This window comes from Sorex araneus, chromosome X (assembly GCF_027595985.1).
Source record: "Sorex araneus isolate mSorAra2 chromosome X, mSorAra2.pri, whole genome shotgun sequence".
NCBI classification, from domain to species: domain Eukaryota; kingdom Metazoa; phylum Chordata; class Mammalia; order Eulipotyphla; family Soricidae; genus Sorex; species Sorex araneus.
In genome coordinates, this window is record NC_073313.1 from 65266040 (window position 1) to 65286781 (window position 20742).

The window sequence follows — 20742 nt, forward strand, 5'->3', positions numbered from 1 at the left end:
CTTAATAATGTTTTTGAAATTTGTTTGCGTATACTTATGGTCATTGCTCAGTCATCTATTATAAAATTATCGATATTTCTTCTCTTCCTTTCAAAATAACTATTAGGCTTGTCAGAAGTAAAGGATAGAACCAAGTGAATATGATCAGCCGAGAAAGCACAGGAATAACTGCATAGAAACCAGTGTCTTTGTTAGTTAGGAACTTTCGTAAGCTGGGACGCATGCCTAATGAAACAGCACAGGCAATAGAGCAGAGAAATGTGTTTGTGGGAAACGGAGGGGGGGAGGGTCTGGTTTCATGCCTGATAGAGTTAAGGCAACATAACAGCATGTACATATTTAGTAGGTTTTTCATGACACTAATGAGTAGCTATGAAAGAAAACTGATGGGCATGTCTAGGTGGAGATCATATAATAGGAACACATCCCGTGTATAGAAAATGGTACAGAAACATTAGGTGTATGACTTATTTTGTATGGTAGTGAGGAGAGAGGTTACTAGTGGTCATAGAGACATCCACTGCGCAATCCGTCCAGCCAGGCATGTGAAGGCCTTATCAATATAAGGGTATTTGTAAGGCTTTGTCTTGACCCAATAAAAGCTAAAAGAATGTGACTAGGTGGCTTCTTCCACAGCTGGATTGTCAAATCTTCCACACGTCAAGCTGAAGGACAGTCTATTTTTAATTGCCTTAGTTCTAGAGAGTCCTTCAAGTTTTGGCGAGAAAGCCAAGTAGCACAAAGTTGCAAATAGTTTTGAGTGCTTAGTTACAATATCCATGGGAAGAATATTTCTAGCAGAGATCATACCTAAAATGACTGAAACAGGATGAGGGTATAGGGAGCGAAGAAATCAGCCGAGCTGGAGCAGAGCAAGCAAGTGGGGACTGATGGGGTTCGAGAAATGAGGTGGACAGGACAATTCAAAGGTAAGTGGAACTGCTGGTCATGGTAGAAAATGAAACTTTTAACTGTGAATAAAATTAGATTAAAGTAGAGGATTGATAGGATCTTGCTAGGTAAAGTCTACAGGGAACTATAGGCAGAGTGGAAAATCAGTTGGAATTGTTTATGCCAGTGAGGTTCTATCATTTTAATATCAAAGATGTTCTAGCAACTTTTTCTGCTGATGCAAATGGACAGCATTATTTTCAGTTTCTTGTCTATCTCTATCCATTTCCTGTTTTAGTTAACCTGAAGTAATGAAGATTTGAACTTTAAGTTTCAGTGGTAAACTAAAAGAACTTTTAGTTCTTTCTCTTCCGTGTTGGATTTTTCTATATTTCTCTAAGCAATTTAAACATTAATTTGACTTTGTTTTCTGATACCTGCTAGTGGTGACTTTAGTCTACCTGGAGTTTTTCAGTGTGACTTGTGAGTTTATGTTTAACAGTGTGTGTAGAAATCCCAAGAGCACTGGCTTGAGGTGGTTTCTTTCCCACCAAATTTGTATCTGCTTCTACAAGTGACCCTGGAGGGTGGGAAAAACATGGGGAGGTTTGTTTCCTTTGTGTTAAATTGTTAATTTGGGGTTTCCCAAACCTGGATATCCCAGTATATTAACTTCAGAGTCTGAATTTGGAAGTATCCTTTATTTCAATCTCTTGGGAAAGTTTGCATATAGTTGGTGTTTTTCCATGTTTAACTATTCAGTAGATTTCTCCAATGAATCACCCTAAACTTGCAATTTTCTGTTTATGCACATTGCTGACAATTTTATACATGAAATTTCTTAAATACATCGTCCACTCTCGTGTGATTAGGGTTGGTCCACCATTTTAAGTGCAATAATTCCTCATTTTATACCTTTATGCAGGAAGCTTAGGTATATATACTTATGTTTGAACAGTAACTCAACGATGCCTTGGATTTTATAGTCTTATAATTTAATACATCTGGAACCTTTACTATATGTAGCTAAACTCAGATCGGTGTTCTTTTTTCTGGCTAGTTAAGGGATTTTGTTAAGTGCAATTTCATTATGTTTTTTTATTTCAGTGATGACATATATTTCTCTAATCTATCCAATTTTATGTTAAAATTTTGAGAAGAATTATGGCATTTACTTAATAATTATATAAGTTCCAAATTTTGTTAAATTACCTGGACAAGTAGATGGAGCAAGAAATTGAAATGTTCTTGCAATATTCCTCAGCAAGCTTTTGTGAATTCGTGATTATTTTCTTGTGATGGTATGCCACTTAAAAATACTGTATTAAAAATAAGTAATAATAATCACACCACTGTTTTCCCATAGGGAAGAAATGTTTTTATTTATCATGCCAGTCAATATGTAAAGAATATCACCATGCTTTGTCTTTTAAGAATCTGAATTTATATAGGGGCAAAACTTTGGAACTTGGAAATAATAAAAATGGCATAAATAACTACAAATGGAATATTAATTTCTTGCATTGATGAACAAATATGCTGGTATTATTATGAATGAAACAAGCTCAAATGTACATTCTTCCTTCTCTCTCCAAAAACCTTTCAACTATCTTAATAGTAACTTCCTCAGAATACAAATTTCCACTGAAACTGAGAGTAAACAAAGGAATCTATTTTTCCAATCCAATAAGTGCATATTTATTGTTTTATTTAAAATAAACAGGAGCTGTGTGTTACATATGTAAGTATCTATACATGATATACTCAATATTCTATGAAAGATTATTGGACTTTTTGTTCTGCAGGTTATTTTTGTTATTTTGTTACAATGAAAAGGTATATAAAATGATATAACTTTTAATTTTTTAAGTTGAATCAATTTGAAATAGAGCATTACAATATTTGGTGGAAAAATACTATAATTTTTAAAAAGAAAATTTCTTTCAGGAACTTGGCAACTTAGACTATAGTCTTATCTTACTGGTATATGCTGGAGGTAAGCAATTTTTTTCTCTTTATTATGTATATCATTAACAACATAAATTGGAAATGCAATATAATTAATAATGTATGATAAAACCTATTACCACCCACCACCAAAAATAGTGGCCATTATCAGTTAGATTTATTGTATATCAATGTGTTATAAAAGCAAATCTGCTCATTTAACCCTGTATTCTCAAGATTAGAATAAGTGTAGGATATATGCGATTTTACTTTGAAAGTATTTTAATTTATTTATTTATTTGCTTTTTGGGTCACACCTGGCAATGCACAGGGGTTACTCCTGGCTGAGCACTCAGGAACCACCCCTGGCGGTGCTCAGGGGACCATATGGGATGCTGGGATTCAAACCTGGGTCGGCCGCATGCAAGGCAAGCATTCTACCCGCTATGCTATCACTCCAGCCCCTGAAAGTATTTTTATTTTTAATGAAAACTTGTATAGACAATGTTATCATATGTCTATGTTTCAATATCTTTAGTATAAAGACAATTTAGTGTTAAAATGGATTTTCAATATATGAATAAACACATTACTATTATTATTTTATTATTATTATTTGGTTTGGGGGTCACACCCAGCGATGCTCAGGCATTAATCCTGGTTCTGTACTCAGGAATAAATCCTGGTAGTGCTCTGGGGACCATATAGGATACCAGGGATAGAACAGTGGTTGGCTGCATGCAAGGCAAATAAATAGCCTACCCCTCTATTCACTGTCCTGGGCTGGAGCAATAGCACAGCAGATAGGGTGTTTGCCTTGCACGCGGCCGACCCAGGTTCAATTCTTCCGTCCCTCTCGGAGAGCCCGGAAAGCTACCAAGAGTATCCCGCCCGCATGGCAGAGCCTGGCAAGCTACCCGTGGCGTATTCGATATGCCAAATACAGTAACAACAAGTCTCACAATGGAGATGTTACTGGTGCCGGCTCGAGCAAATCGATGAACATGGGATGACAGTGCAGTGCAGTGTTACCCACTGTCCCATCACTCTGGCCACACATTTTAGTATTTTCAATGAATTATAAAACTGGAGAGATACATTACAAAAATTGTTATAAAATAACTTCTTTGATTAGAAGGTCAATGAAGTTTTTTTTTTTTTCTAAAGAAGAAACATAGCTTCCCTAAGGAAGTTCAAAGGACATGTAAAAAAAGACAAGAACAACGGCTAAGAGAATAGAGGACTGGAGCATTTGCCTTGCATGCTTGGGGCCCTAACCTTTGTCAGTGGCACTGCATGGTGCCTTGAGCACTGCCTTCTGTGGCCTTGCTAGCCCCTCACATTGACAGACCTGACCACTGAACTATCAGTTCTCAGTACTAGCACTCAGTACCTCCGGCTGGGAGTGGCCCTGGGCCCCCTGATTGGGAAATCCTCCGTCCAACACTAAGATATGAATGCAAACATTCTAGGAGAATTCAAATTTTAAAATTCAAAGTGAGTCTGAGTTGACATCTAGACTTGATGTCTCACCTAAGCAATAAAAATAATTGAAGCAGGGGGCTTGGAGGGTGTGTGCACCCGGCTGTGCTCAGGGCTTACTCCTGGCTCTGTGCTCAGGCATCGCTCTGGGCAGGCTTGCGGGGAGGGCAGGGGCATGTGGGATGCTGGGTAAGGAACAAAGTCCAGCTGCCTGCAAGTTAAGCAGCTTTACCTGCTGTCAGGTTTGTTCGCGACCAAATTGCTGGCTGATGAGATAAAGACATGTTCCTGGAACTAAAATCACACCCCACTCCCCCCACCGCCGCGTCCCTGCTATCCTCTGCTATCCGACACGTGGGGGACAGAGCAACATTCCACCAGGTTTGCATTCTATCTGCACCCTGTGGTTAACTGGTTAACGGAATGCCAGACCAACCACAACATCCTCTAACTCCCTCCAGCTGAAAGGAGCACGTCTTTCTTTCCGCCCCTTCCTGCCCCAGAAACCACGCTGCCCTTTGTCCCCTGAGCCTCTCCGGGGCGCTGCTCTGACCCCTACCTCATTAGAGGTCATCAGATGCACATCTCAATAAACTCCTATTTCTTCACTTTATTCGCCTCTGTGCCTCTGTCCGTACAAGGATGGTCCCAGATTTTATACCTGCTATATTATCTTTCTAGGCCCCAGAAATAATTATTTTAGAAGATTATCACTGTATTTGTTTTTAATTTTTTTATTAGTGAATCACCATGAGGTACAGTTACAGATTTTCACTTTTGAATGCAACTTTAACTACAGTTTGCCATTCTTTAGTTTTCTCTTTCTGATTGTTCGGAACGCTATGTGACATCACATGACATTAGAAATTGCAAGGAGTATGTATCCAGGCAACAGAAAGGAAAATCAATGAAGGACAGTATCTATTTAACTGTCTTTTTGCTGCTTGCAATCCATAATTTACTTTAACATGGCTATTCATCATGAAGATTTCTGGGCAATGGACGGAACAGGCAAGGATAACTGATAATGACCTGGTGGAAGCATTTGTTGCTTATACATTCAGCTGGGAAGTGTACTAGTTCAGCATGCTGATTCGGTGTGCATGTGTATGCACACTTCTGTACAAATTAGTATGTGTATACTTCTAATAGCAATGATGTTGTATTAATAGCATAGTGAGTGTTTTTAATCATATTTTTATTCAATGCTTCCAATGAAACTAGTTAGGGATTCGAATACTATGCAGGTGGATGTGATGTGCATGAAATTAGCATTTCATGTTCCAGGTATGTAACCACCTATTTAGACTCTGTTAAGTAATCTGTTCAGTGAGCTCTTATTTTGCTGATGAGAGAAAAAAAGTGTTTCAGAGAGGTTAAGATTCTTTGGTATCTCCTAGGTTTTTATTGTATCTCTTAGTTGATAAAGCTGAATTAAAATGCAGGTGCTCTTGCTTCCAAAGTCTCTACCTGCCATGAAAACTTCTGAGAAAACTTCTGTGACTGCATATCTTAGAACATCCGGGGATTTTGACCACACATGTTGATAGCAAATTCTATTTGTGAGTGTGATGCCTACGGCAAGATGCAATTGTGGGTCTCTTACCGTTTTGCAATAAAATACTAGATTTTAAACTGTCTAGTATAAATTATTTTGAAGGTAACTGCTGACATGTTACATCTGTATTTCAAAGAAACTCAATATTATTGTATGCACTCCCAAGTTTCCATCAATGTATTTGGTGTTAATCAAATGTTGCAGGCTTTTGGTTTGGAATGGTTTAAGTGGAAGTCAAATAATCTTTCTCTTGTAGGAAGTGAATATGACACATCCTAACTCCTTATAGTAGAGAGTCTCTGCTCATTAAATAATCTTTTAGTTCTATTAATCTATTAATTTACGATATGATATTGGATATAAGCCACCAATTTGAATAAATATAAATTTATTAATGAAACCACGTTCTATAGCTGTTCTTGGATGGATTGCAGGAGACATTTATCACTGAAGTAGACTACATATTCCCTTATAGGCACTGATTTATGCTGACAGGATTTTATTTTTCTCTAAATACTAATCTTATCATGGGCATGGGGGTAAAACCACACTTGGCTGTGCTCAGGGATTACTCCTGCCTCCGTGCTCAGTAGTAACTCCTGGTGGTTCTCAGGGAACCATATATGGTACCAGGGATAGAACTGTGGGCTGTAGCTTGCAAGTCAAAGCACTGTACCCCTGTATTGTTCCTCAGGCCCCTAAACACAAGTCTAGATTCTCATTGCATTTTTCAACACAAAATCTTCTATTTGATGCAGAAAAAAATCATTCTTAATGTAGTTGTTAATTTTCAGGGAAGAACTTTAATATGCTCTGATATTTTGAAGCATGAGGAGGCCACTTAAGTAATATTTGGCAAATGCAAACAATGAAAATTCAGCAACCATTGTGAAGAATTCTATTATAAAAATAATATAAATTTATTCCATAAATTACATCAAGGTCTTTAATGCAGAAACATGAATTATCCATTTGTTGATTATTCTTTCTCTGTCTTCGCCCACTGGTAACCTTCCCTCTTGTTATACTCTTTTGTCTGGAATATTACTCTGCATTTCTTGCTTCTCAAGATCATTATCCCAGACAGACTGGAATTTTCTGTGAGAACTTCAGTTAGATTACATATTAGAAAATTTTAATTATTTCATGGCATTTACTGCTTACCCATGCTCATTGTTCATCTCCTCAAATATCCCGTGCATCTTAATTTCTTCTCTCATCTCAACTCCTATTTCTTGCTTTTGAAAGCATATTGAAACGTTCGTAGAGAAGTGACTGAGGCTGAGAGGAAGAAAACCAAGGCAGGTTGATTGGTTGGGGGCCCTCCTGGGTGAGATGCACGGACCTCTCAATCTGCCAGTGAAATCGCATGCAGTATGGGGCTGCATGGGCATCTTAGATGCAGTTTGCTGGAGGAGGATGGGTGCAGAATGGGATGAGGAAGTAGGAGCTTCTGTGTCAAGTGGTGCCTCCAAGGCCCCTGGACGGACCCAACACATAGACTCTATTCTATTTAACTCAGAACCAAGGGCATCATTCTATTTATTATTTTCCTTTAGCAATCCATCTTTTCATGGTTGATGCTGTTCATATTTTAACTCAAAATAATAAGCTGAATAAATATATACTTGATTTTTCTCTCCTTGATCCTGATCAAACTAAGAATATAAAATTGAGGGGGAGGGGAGAAATCAGTTGTATAAATTCAAGGAGGAGATAATCCACAAGGGCATAACATTGATGATTTCTTCAGAATTGAGTGCAAATCATGAAAGACTAAGAGAAGTGCAAAGCAGCCACATGTCTCTGAATGTTGATTATGCTTACAGAAGCGGTGCTTACAGTACGAGGCAGAACCCTGAATCAGCCTCAAGCTCAGAACAGGGGGCTCAGAGGGGAGGACAAACTAGTGGGTTAATTTGTGGGATCCAAATTCAATTCGTCAGCCCACAAGCTAGGGCCCAGGAAGTGAGTGTCCAACAGTACTTGACCTGGCAAGCATTTGAGCAGCCCTTTCGGGTTGCCAGCATGAGTAGTCATTTTAGTAAAAGAATGGGAGTACTGTTACATCAGACTAGAACTTTCTGAAGAAATAGAGAAAATGCATGTCCAATTCCCTTTGCTGCATAGAAAGACCCTTTCTTGGAGTAAACTTCTCTGGTGCCTTGACTGCCTGCCAAGGCACAGGGAGGCGTGTAGAGGCAAACCCCAGGGACCTTCAGAGGCACGGAAAGGAAACTATATGATTCGACCATCACTCCAGCATCATCGGTCAATGTGTTTCTGGTCACCCATTGCGTTGATCTTTTCTGACACATTCCAACTCCTTGCTTGAGAATACCGAACTACCAAGTCAGAGGCTTTCCAATGTTTTTCATTTGACTACAATGGTCTCTATTTTCATTTTATTTTTTAATTAAAAATTGTATTTTTTATTTTATAAAGTAGTTCACAATATTTCATTACATTTAATATTCAAACACCAATCCCACCACCATATTTCCGGCGTTTCCATCCTGAACCCCAATCCCTTCCCCAAAGAGGAACCAAAATAATATACTTTGTATTGTTCATTACTAAAAACCACTGAAAATGCTACAGGAAAGTATCCTTAGAGGAAACTAAGCAATCAAGTAAAAACAGAGATAAACAAATGGGACTATATTAAACTAAGAAGTTTCTGCACCGCAAAAGACATAGGGACCAGAATAGAAAGGCAATCTACAGAGTGGGAAAGGATATTCACCCAGTACCCATCCGATAAAGGATTGATATCAAGGGTATACAAAGCACTAGTTGAACTCTACAAGAAGAAAACATCCAACCCCACCAGAAAATGGGCCTAAGAAATGAACAGAAACTTTTCCAAGAAAGAGATATGAATGGCTAAAAGGTACATGAAAAATGCTCTGCATCACTAATAATCAGGGAGATGCAGATCAAAACAACTATGAGATACCACCTCACACCACAGAGAATGGCTCACATCCAAAAGAACAAAAACAACCGCTGTTGGAGAGGATATGGCGAGAAAGGGACCTTTCTACACTGCTGGTGGGAATGCCGACTGGTCCAGCCCCTTTGGAAAACAATATGGACACTTCTCAAAAAATTAGAAATTGAGCTTCCATTTGATCCAGCAATACCACTTCTGGGAATATATCCTGTAGAGGCAAAAAAGTACAGTCAAAATGACATCTGACTTATATGTTCATCGCGGCACTGTTTACAATAGCCAGAATCTGGAAAAAACCGGAGTGCCCAATAACAGATGACTGGTTAAAGAAACTTTGGTACATATATACAATGTAATACTATGCAACTGTTAGAAAAAATGAAGTCATGAACTTTGCATATAAGTGAATCAACATGGAAAGTATCATGCTAAGTGAAATGAGCCAGAAAGAGAGGGACAGACATAGAAAGATTGAACTCATCTGTGGAATATAAAATGGCAGAGTAGGAGACTAATACCCAAGAATAGTAGTTTATAATACCAGGATGTTGTATCCATGGCTTGGAAGCTGGCCTCACACGCTGGGGAAAAGTCATCCCAAATAGAGAAGGGAACACCAAGCAAAATGTGATTGGAAATCCCGAGCGGGGAGGGAGATGCTCGCTGAAAGTAGACTAGAGACTGAACATGAAGGCCACTCAATACCCCTATTTCAAACCATGGCACCCAAAAGGAGAGAGAAAGAGAGAGAACAAATTGGAATGCTCTGCCACAGAGGCGGAGTGGGGTGGGGGGATGGGATAGGGGGGTGGGAGGGAAACTGGGTTCATAAGTGGTGGAGAATGGACACTGGTGGAGGGATGGGCTCTCAAACATTGCATGAGGGTAAAACAAGCACGAATATGTGTGAATCTGTAACTGTACCCCCACTGTGACTCACTAATTAAAAAATCAATAAATTATAAAAAATAAATTTAAAAAAGTATCCTTAGAGGAAAGATAGTGAGGATTGTTATATTTTCCCCAGGGGCCATTAAGCCCTTCTATAAAAGATTACTAACATGTTGTTAGAAGTTGAGCCTTGTGTGCTTTTATACAGATATATATGTGCATATATATATGTATAAAAATATTTCCCCCTAAGATTGGTTGCCTCCAACTTTGAACCCCATCAAATGTGGTGGGTTCTGAAGGTTTTCAGCTGCCGGAGCTGGGTACCATGGCACTGGGAAGGCTCTCACTCACCACCCTCTGGGGCGCTCCCATGAAACAGCTTGGTACAGGGTCCGGCGGCATGGTTCTGACGAGTGTCATGTTATGCTCCCTTCCAGGAGAGAAGCTACAGCACTCTTATTTTCGTTCATTTCCTAAATGTTTAATTCTCCTAAAATCTCAAATTCTGTATTATCCACTCAACCAGAAATAGCCTCATCTAAACCAATTGGATTGGATTGGTACCTTTGACCTTTGCAGCAGAACATTTTTGTGTGTGTTTGTGTGTGTGTGTGAAAGAGAGAGAGAGATTGTTTAAGTTGAGGCGCTCTTAAAGGAAAAAAAGTTGTGACATTTTCCTATTCTAGTCTTGCCTATGTTGCTCTCTCTGCATTTAAAAGACAAAGTGTTTTAGTCTATTGTTTTCTGGGTGCATCTTTGCTTGCCTGATTATATCCTAAAAGATCTAAATGATTTTTACACAAGAACTATTCCAACCTAGGGGTTTTCTTAGGAAAATGATTTCCCAATTAGCCCAGCTGCCCATTCTCACGTGTTCTTCCAAATTCATGATTCTCTGTTAGGATGAGAAATTATTCATTCAAAACATTTCTAGAAATTGGAATTATTTGTATAACTATTTGCTAATATATTTTGCTAGATTCCAAGTTTCATGATGACTATGGACAGATATAACTTCTCAATTTGTCCTATATATATCAACTCTATGTAAGTATATTGGAATAAAAAATGTTATTTCATTATTTTTAATTTTGTTTACAAATAAATTTCATTGGTGTATATTTTGTTCCATCCTTTGTTTCTCTCCTACTTCAATTGAAAGGAGACCCTAATATTTGGTATTACCACTGTATCACTGTCAACCCGTTGTTCATCAATTTGCTCTAGCAGGCTCCAGTAACATGTCAATTCATCCCTGTCGAGTGCTAGTGTAGCCCAATGGCATATTGGGGGCTTTTTCAGGATCAGGGGAATGATGACTGCCATTGTTACTGTTTTTGGCATATCGAATATGCCACGGGTAGCTTGCCAGGCTTTGCTCTGTGGGTGGGATACTCTCAGTAGCTTGCCAGGCTCTCTGATAGGGACTGAGGCCTTTGGGGCGGCCTCTAATCACCTTTACAGGCATTCCCAGTCTATCAAATGTAAGATTTTGGTGGACTGGCATGTTGTAAGTATCTGCACACTGATAAACACACACCTGCCTGCATCTCTGGGCAGCATCTGGGACATCTGAGTCCTTAGGTTGATCTCCTTGAGGTTAATGGAGTATGCCTGCAGATTGTTGAGCCACTGGCAGAGCAGGACCATATTGTGGAGGGTCTGTGCCAGGTTGAACACTACGGCGAGTCCCAGGTCACCTGGTGGTTGGCTGACAGCATCCCAGAGTGGATGAGCCACTGCATCCACTGCTGCCACAACTCTATGTCTGACAGTGCTGCTACTCATCCCGGCTGGCGCAGGTGGCAACACTGTGACCGCCAATGCAGTTTCTCCATGCCCTGCTGACGCCATTCTGTCTGAATCTTGCAAAACATTCGGTGATGTCCATCAAGAACCATGCGTAGATTTCCAGCAGGGATCACACGTAGTGTTCCATGCCTGCCTTGCTGAGCTGCACGTTGTCTAAGGAGAGATGGTGAGCCAGGTTTGGGAGAGTGTGAGGGGTTTGGGTGGCATCAGCGTAATGTTGCCTCCAATCAAATACGGTGTGGTAACTATGGAAAATGAGTAGGGAGTGTCTTAAGATGTTTACATTTAGGAATATGTTCACTCATATGTGAAGCTTGGTCCGAGTGTATGGAAAGCGGCCTGGAGCGTGGCGGCAGTTGGGTTGTGGAGGTCGGCTGCCAGGGCTGGGTCTGTTGGGGTGGGGAGGGCTCTCACCCACCCTACTGTGGGGTGCCCCAAGTGAAAACAGCTTGGCATCGAGTCTGGTGGTATGGTTATTGAGGCCTCATTTTATGTTCCCTTCCGGGAGAAGCCATGAGTTCTGGACAGTGGCTGATGAAGAGATTATCTGGAGTTGACAGGAGGTGGCTTATGGGCGTGACCCCTGGGCCTCTGGAGACTGGGGGATGCAGGCTGAGGATCTCTGCTCCCGAGTCCCATGGAGCCCAGAGTCCAAGGTCACAAAGTTCCGTGTTACCTGGGTTCCGTGGGACACCTCATTTGGTATTAAACAAATTGAATTTGAAAAAAAAACTTAATAAAATAATGAAATATGCAATTAAAATGTTATTTTTGTTCTCAAGTACACTCAAGATATTGGAAAATGTTTCCATAGAATATGAGACTATGTTTCATTTGAATTACTTCCCTTATCTTGAATGAATTCCCCAGGTAACTTTATTTCATGGTTAATTATTTTAAACATTTAAAACTTTATCAATACTAGTAATATCTAAATTGTTTCAAAACAGAAATTGTGAGCTGCTAATATTCTTAGGAATTGATGAAGCTCTGGGACCCTAAAGTAGCACATAAGTACATCCAAGATGACATTAAAATACAAATCCTAAGTAAAAGATTAGTAATCAAATCCAGTGGTGCATTAAAAGATTAATTTGTCACAGGTAAATAAGAGTCAGAAAGTAGGAATTATTTGATGTAGTGAAAGTATTTTGAGTTTTTTTATTGCTGACAAAATAGATGGATGTTTGCTTAAGATGCTTAATGGTGAATGAAGTTTAGAAAACATTCTTATCAAAAATAGAAATGAAACAGTGATATCATCATGTTTTCATGAGCTTTCTAAAAGTACTCATTAACTCAAATAGTAAATGGATATAAAAATAAAATAAGAGCTAAAAACATTAAAAAAGAGTGCTGGAAATAAGCATCACATACAGATGATAAGAATATATACTATACTAGGAATGGCTGGAGCGATAGCACAGCGGTTGGGCTTTCGCCTTTGACGAGGCCGACCAGACTTCGATTTCTCCGCCCCATCTCGGAGAGCCAGGCAAGCTACCTAGAGGCAGAGCCTGGGAAGCTACCCGTGCATATTGGATAGCCAAAAACAGTAACAATAAGTCTCTCAATGAGAGACGTTACTGGTGCCCACTCGAACAAATCGATGAGCAACGGGGTGACAGTGACAGTGACAATTCAAAACATAAATCAATGGGAAAACCCTGGCTAAAGATAAAGAGTAAATTTCACCAATGAAGAGAGAGGTTCTCGTTCCCACAGCATCAGAATGATAAAAATAGAAAGGAGTCATATTAACACATTTCTTTTTCCCAGAATCCAGGAGATAGATGTAAATGTGGGTTTTCTAATTATAAAATCAACAGAACAAAAACATTTGAAGTTTCTGAAACTCTATGTAACCCTTAGAATAAAGCAGTGATGCCAACTTGAATCTTGATTTTATAGGAAATCATAGGGGTTCATCACACAGTCATGTAAACTATCGACAATGTGACCAGTTCTATAGCCAAAAGAAAAAATCAATAGGTTGAACAATTTTTGTTTTAATACAAGAAGGATTGGAAATAATTATTTAATTTTAAAAATCTAGGGAAAACGGCCAGAGAATTAGTACATTGGGTAGGACTGCTTTGCAGAGGTCGACCTGGGTTCAATCCGCAGATGGTTCCACAAGCACCACCAGGAATGACCCCTACAAAGAGCTAGGAGCAAGTGCTGAACACCACTGGGTGTGTGGCCCCCCCAAATTATCAACTTTTTAATTTGGCACTTTGGGTCACATCTGGCTATGCTAGCGGGTTACTCCTGGCTCTGAACTCAAGAATTACTCCTGGTGGTGCTCAGAGGACCATATGGGATGCCAGCCAAGAATTGAACCTGGGTCAGCAGCATGCAAGGCAAACGCCCTTCTTGCTGTACTATTACTCTGACCCACAAAAATATAAACTTAAGGCAAGCAAAAACATTTGAAAAAATATGGCAGAGCAATTCACTATATTGATTTAACATTAGAATAAAATTTTGGATAACTAAATATAAAGATTTGGATTTTGAAAGAGCAATGGAATAATAATCAGCTTTAAATAAAAATAGCAATTTAAAAAGTAATAGAGATTTGTATGATTTATTGCTTTGGATTTTTGCCTTTTAGCAACAAATAAGTATAATTATATAATATATGATTTTAGGCTAATTGATTTGAAAGCTCTCATTAAAACAGTTATTTTCTCAATAAATATATATTAAAATAAGCAGTAAGGAAACACTTAGCAAAGCATATCCTATAAGTTTGTACTTTTATTCTTTCATCTGCTTCAAATGTATATTGCTATAGAAATATTTTATGGAATCACAAACAAAAAATTCATAACTTTTAAAAATGACATCATGTAAATTAGGCATATAAATAGTTTAGTAGCATAAATCTGCTCTTCTCATACATAAAATTTTTTGATTTAAGATAAAAACCAGAGAACTCTTAATGACATTAAAACTCTAAATAAATACATAGGGACAGATAATTTTGTTAAGCATAGCATTTTAACTCCAAAATAAAATTCAGTAGTAACGTACTCCATAATATGTACTTTTAAAAGTCATCGACCATGCAAATTTTATTTTCCCGGTATCTATCTATAAAATTCCCTTTTTATCTGAATTGTGCAGTATGCATTTTCTTGTGACTTTTCTCTCCCATAATAGAGATTAGGCAAATTTATTTAGTCTGTTATATCATTTACAGGATATACACTTTTATGTTTCTTTGCTTTTTCCTCATTACATGAGTCCTGCTGTGACTATGCAGGCAATCTTTGAAGTTTGTAGTCTGATCAGATGGATTAATCATATTAACTTGGGCTCCAAGAGAGCCTTTTTATTGTTGCTAATAAATATTCAGGGTTCTAGATCATAGGTAGGCCTAAGGAATTTCTCTCCAAAGATGCATTTTTGGTTTTCTACATTTTATTTTAGCCTCTCTTCAACCATGTTTTGTTCACACATGTACACACAGATACACATGTGTACACGCACAGTAAATCTTAAAAGTTCTTCTTTGATGGCATATGTCAAAAAGACTGGAAGCAGCCAGTGCAGATAAGTATGTGGTGCAAAGGAATGCTCGTTCCCTATGACGAGAATGTCATCTAGTTCAGTCATATGAATGGTGGTGTGGAGACCGCAAAAAAAGGGAAGAATAAACTCCCATATGATATAGAAATTCCCCTTCATGATTTTTACCCCACAAAAACACTACTTTTATTTTATTTATTTATTTGTTTATTTATTTATTTTTTAGTTTGAAGCATATTTAATAAATGAAAATAAGTATATAAACTTGAGCAAAGTACATACTTGTATGATTTTATTTATATTAAAATCTGGAAAATACAAATTAATATGTTGTGATGGAAGGTAAAGTGACAGTTGTCTTGAGAGAGGGGAGGTAGGGTGGAATTAGAGTGGGCACTGAGAAACTTTTGCAGTAATAGAGATACTCATTCTGTTGATTGTGCCAGTGATCATATGAATATATGCTTCTCATTGAGTCAGACCTTCTCATTGAGCACTTTATGTGCATTTTACTGATTGACATTGGGTCTATAAAATTAGATTTCTGTATTTTAGTATTTTAGTGACTAAGTCCAGAGGGCTTTCTGCCAGAGGTTGCATCATTGCTAGCTTGTACCTCTCTGCTACTTTATATTCCACATATGAGAGCAATCTTTCTGTGTCTGTCTCTTTCTTTCTGACTCATTACACGCAACATGATACTTTCCATGTTGATCCACTTATATGCAAATTTCATGACTTCATGCTTTCTAACAGCTGCATAGTATTCCATTGTGTAGATGTACCAAAGTTTTTTTCACTAATAATCAGGGAGATGCAGATCAAAACAACTATAAGATATCACCTCACACCACAGAGAATGACTCATATTCAAAAGAACACAAAAAAACGCTGTTGGCATGGTTGTGGGGAGAAAGGAACCCTCCTACACTGCTGGTGGGAATGCCGACTGGTTCAGCCCTTCTGGAAAACAATATGGAAGCTTCTCAAAAAATTAGAAATCGAGCTCCCATTTGACCCAGCAATACCACTCCTGGGAATATACCTCGGAGAAGCAAAAAAGTATAGTCAAAATGACATCTGCACCTGTATGTTCATCGCAGCAGTTTACAATAGCCAGAATATGGAAAAAAACTGAATGCCTGAGAACAGATGACTGGCTAAAAACATTACTTTTTAAAGCTATATACATTCCTATATTCATTTCACATTAAGTACAATAGACATGGGAATGTCTAATTTGGAATTAGCCATGACATGGAAATAACCCAAATGTTCAACAACAAAAGATGAATAAGGTTTTTTTAATTGTCTATTTGGGGCTGGAGAGAAGTGCAGCATGAATATTTCTGGCCTTTCATGTGGCTGAACCAGGTTTGATCCTGGGTATCCCAAATGGTCCCCTGAGCTCCACCAGGAGTAATTCTTTTTTTTTTTTTTTGCTTTTTTTGGGTCACACCTGGCGATGCACAGGGGTTACTCCTGGCTCTGCACTCAGGAGTTACCCCTGGCGGTGCTCAGGGGACCATATGGGATGCTGGGATTTGAACCCGGGTCGGCCGCGTGCAAGGCAAACGCCCTACCCGCTGTGCTATCTCTCCAGCCCCAGGAGTAATTCTTGAGTGCAGAACTAGGAGTAACCCCTGAGTGTCACCAGGTGTGGCCATAAAATTTTAAAATACTTAAAAAATTAAGTGTGTAATATTTAAAGTGTGTATATATTGTGCATATATTTAAGTGTGCATATACATAAAATTTTTAAGTGTATACATATACACAGTGGAGTAGTATGCAGCTAAAAGAAATGGAGAAATCAAGCAGTTCATGCCAGCATGGATGGAACCTGAAAATATCCTGTTCCATAGGTGAAACAAGTCAGAGGGAGAAGCACAAGCAGAAGATGGTCTCAGTTATCTGTGGAATACAGAGAAATAAAACAAGGGAACAGACAGTATTGAACAATGTCAAATCCTTGGTTTGGGGTTATAAAACTGAGAATATCAAGCCGTGTGCAGAGTGATAATGGGGAGAAGATCACACTGGAGGTGACATGGGACGCTAGTGGAGGGTCATGGACACATTGCCAGTGGTGGGGTACAATAATTGTGTACATTGATATCAAAAACTTTAACCTATTATAACATCCTAAAATGTAATAATATAAAACTAAAATTTAAAAAATGTTTTCTTAAAATGGATGGAGAAGTCCTCTGTTTTTTCTATCATATAAGAAATCTTAACTATGAACATACTTTTGTTTTGCTAATTTATAAACCAAATATTAATCACAAATAGTACGAGGAGTTATCAAAAACATTGGCTCAGTCTGTAACGTTTTCTCTTCCTAACTCTTTCTCTCTTCCTCTCTTTCTCTTTCTCACCTCTTTACAATGAATAGGTACAATTAAAATAATGGACTGTAGATGGAGAGGCAGTATAGGAGTTAGGCCATTTGCCCTGCAGGTGACCAACCCAGGTTTTATCTCTAGCACCCCACCTGATTCCTCAGCCACACCAAGAGTAAGCCCTGGCACCACTGGGTGTGGCCCAAGAACCAAAATAATAAGCAGATCAATAGAATTAAGTAATGGACTCTAGAGCAATTATCTGCAAGTACAAGCTACTCATTTGAACCCTGACTTTTTAATTTTTTTTTAAATTTTATTGAATCCCCATGAGATAGTGACAAGATTTCATGTTTGGGTTACAATCTCACAATGATCAAACACCCATCCCTCCACCAGTGCACATTCCCCACCACCAATATCCCGGGTATACCTCCCCTTTCCCACCCTCCCCCTGACTCCATGGCAGACAATATTCCCTATACTCTCTACTTTTGGGCAATATGGCTTGCAACACAGACACTGAGAGGTCATCATGTTTGGTCCATTATCTACTTTCAGCATGCATCTCCCATCCAAACTTGTTCCCCCAGCGATCATTTTCTTAGTGATCCCTTCTCTATTCCATCTGCCTTCTCCCCTCCGCTCATGAAGCAGGCTTCCAGCTATGGGGCAATCCCCTTGGCCCTCATATCTACCGTCCTTGGGTTTAAGCCTCATGTGATGCTACCCTACACTCCACAAATGAGCACAGTCAGAACCCTTACATTTTTATTGATATCACATTTTATCATGATCTTAGATTTGTGTATGAGTAATTGAAAATCAATATATTACATTAAGTTCACTACAGAAAATCCAATTCTATCAGTGATCCTACATTTGTTCCCTTTGGCCTTTAATTCCCTTTTGTTTCTGGTAACCACTAACTGGTCTTTTAATCTACAAATTTATTTTTGTTTTGTTTAGTTTCTCTGTTTTCTCCAAATACAACTTGAGTAGTTTGTCTTCTTGTGTCAGACTTGTTTCCCTTAGCATAACATACTCTATACTGTTACAAATGGGAAGATTTCATATTTTTGTAGCTTTATTGTAATCCTTTTTGTAGCTTTATGTACCATGTTCATCAGAAAGTGGACTCTTAGGTTGTTCCCATTTATTTGCTATTGTAAATTAACTAATTAAATGAGGGATGCATATATGTCTTTGCAAGAAAGTTTTTATGTTTTTCAGGTAAACAAAAATTTCAATACATGAATTTTATGGAATCTTTACATTTACATTTTTTTCTTTTTGGGTCCACCTGGCAATGCTCAGGGATTCCTCCTGGCTCTGCACTCAGGAATTACCTCTGGCGTCCTCAGGGACCCATATGGAATGCTGGGAATTGAACCTGGGTAGGCTGTATGCAAGGCAAACACCCTACCCACTGGACTATCACTCTAGTCCCTACATTTACATTTTAAATAAATGTTCATGTTGACTGCACCAATTTTCCAAACCACTAACTTCGTATAAGGATTCTCTTCTTTCTACATTCTCTCCAACACTTTTCTTGTCTTTCAAATAATATTCATCTTATTATGTATAAACTGATATTTCATTAATGTTTGATTTTGCATTTCTCTATTAATATATGAGATTCTTATAAGTAGAGAATTCTACTTCAGGAGAAGGAGGAGATGAGGCAGGAAGGAAAATCAGAGAGATTCTAAGTATGAAAACTTAAGGAACTTTGAAGCGTTAGAAAAGGGCCAGTAGTCAAAGGACACAGCAAGTCTTATTGAATTGGGGACCTCACTTAACACAAAAATTACAAGGAAGTGAATTCTGCCACAACCTCCATTTCAATTTTCTGAAGCAGAATTTTCCCTTCAGTAGATTAACTGAGACTTTTAACTCAGTGAGCCACAGGTTCATCTGCTAAACTATAGAATGGTGATATTACTGAATGTTGTTTGAAGTCACAGTAGCACCAAAAATGATTTTCTATTGCCTGTTGCTTGGGATAGAGATAAGTGTTATGGATTTCTGGGCAGCCCTGAGCTAAGACAATGAGACTGGAGGTTCTCTCTTGCTCACAATGAGAAGACACACTGATACAGTAGGACTGCATGACAGACTCATCTCATTGTCTTCACCCGCCCCAAAGTGGCCAGGCAACTTTTCCATGTGCCATGATGTGCCACAAGTTCCATGTCCTGAGATGTCATCCTGGAAGAAGAAAAGAAAGGTTAAAGGAAATGACAATTATTGGTTTTGTTAACACTAAAGATACTGAGAAAGACACAGAGTCATTGAATTTATCATTTGCTACCTAGAGATGTTTGCTCTCAGGGATGTCCTTGAGACAAAATCAATACAGATAGATAGAATGAGCCATATTTGATTGCATCAGTAAGTACTTGTTAAAATTGATGAATGTCAAAGTGAACATATCAATGGATGAATCGGGATCCATACTTATTCCAATATTACATATATAAAATATATATTAAAATAGTTATGGGGACAGTGCCGGGCCTGTGATAATATAACTATGTAGTATTCACTGTGTAAGTAGCCAGCAGCTGTGGGAATTTTTATAAGCAAATATAAGTGAGGTTGATGTCCAACTTATAGAGCCTGCAGAAGAGGAATTAACTCAAATGAAGCAAGGAACATCTCATACCTAGCTTAATGACTTTTTAATGATTTATTCATTACTTACGTCTTTACTCTTCAAAACAATATGAGTCATTTCACATCAAAAAAGAGCTTCAAAATATCTAATTCTAATTTAATAAATATAAAACTCAAGAAATTATGTAAAAGCAAAGAGAGAACTTTTGTATATTTTCCTTTCCCCATCATACATCCGTACTTTCATGCACACATTTTGATAGCACTTATGAATTCATGACAAATAAAAGGAAAATGTTTTTCATACATTTGTCTTATGAATTTACCCCATAACAATGAAAATCAGTTTTTAGTTCATTTTAAAAAAGCTCTGCTATTCATTTTATTTCATACTAAAAGTAATGCACGTAGGAGAGTGGATTGCCAATTTTTTCTGTTATTTTTTTCCTGTATTATGGTTTATAGCAGTGAAAAATGTTTCTGTGTTTTTGGCTAAAGTGGTGTCACACCACATCACGACCAAAGTACTGATATTCCTCTCACCAAAGTAACAATATTCCTCTGATATAGTCTATTAAACCCTTTCAGCCATCCCTCCCCTTACCTGTATGAGTCAAAGGTTTTGAATTCAATGAATACTGTCTGTTTTCTTGCTTTTTTATGTGTATGCCATCTATGGGATCATCTAGTGAAATGAT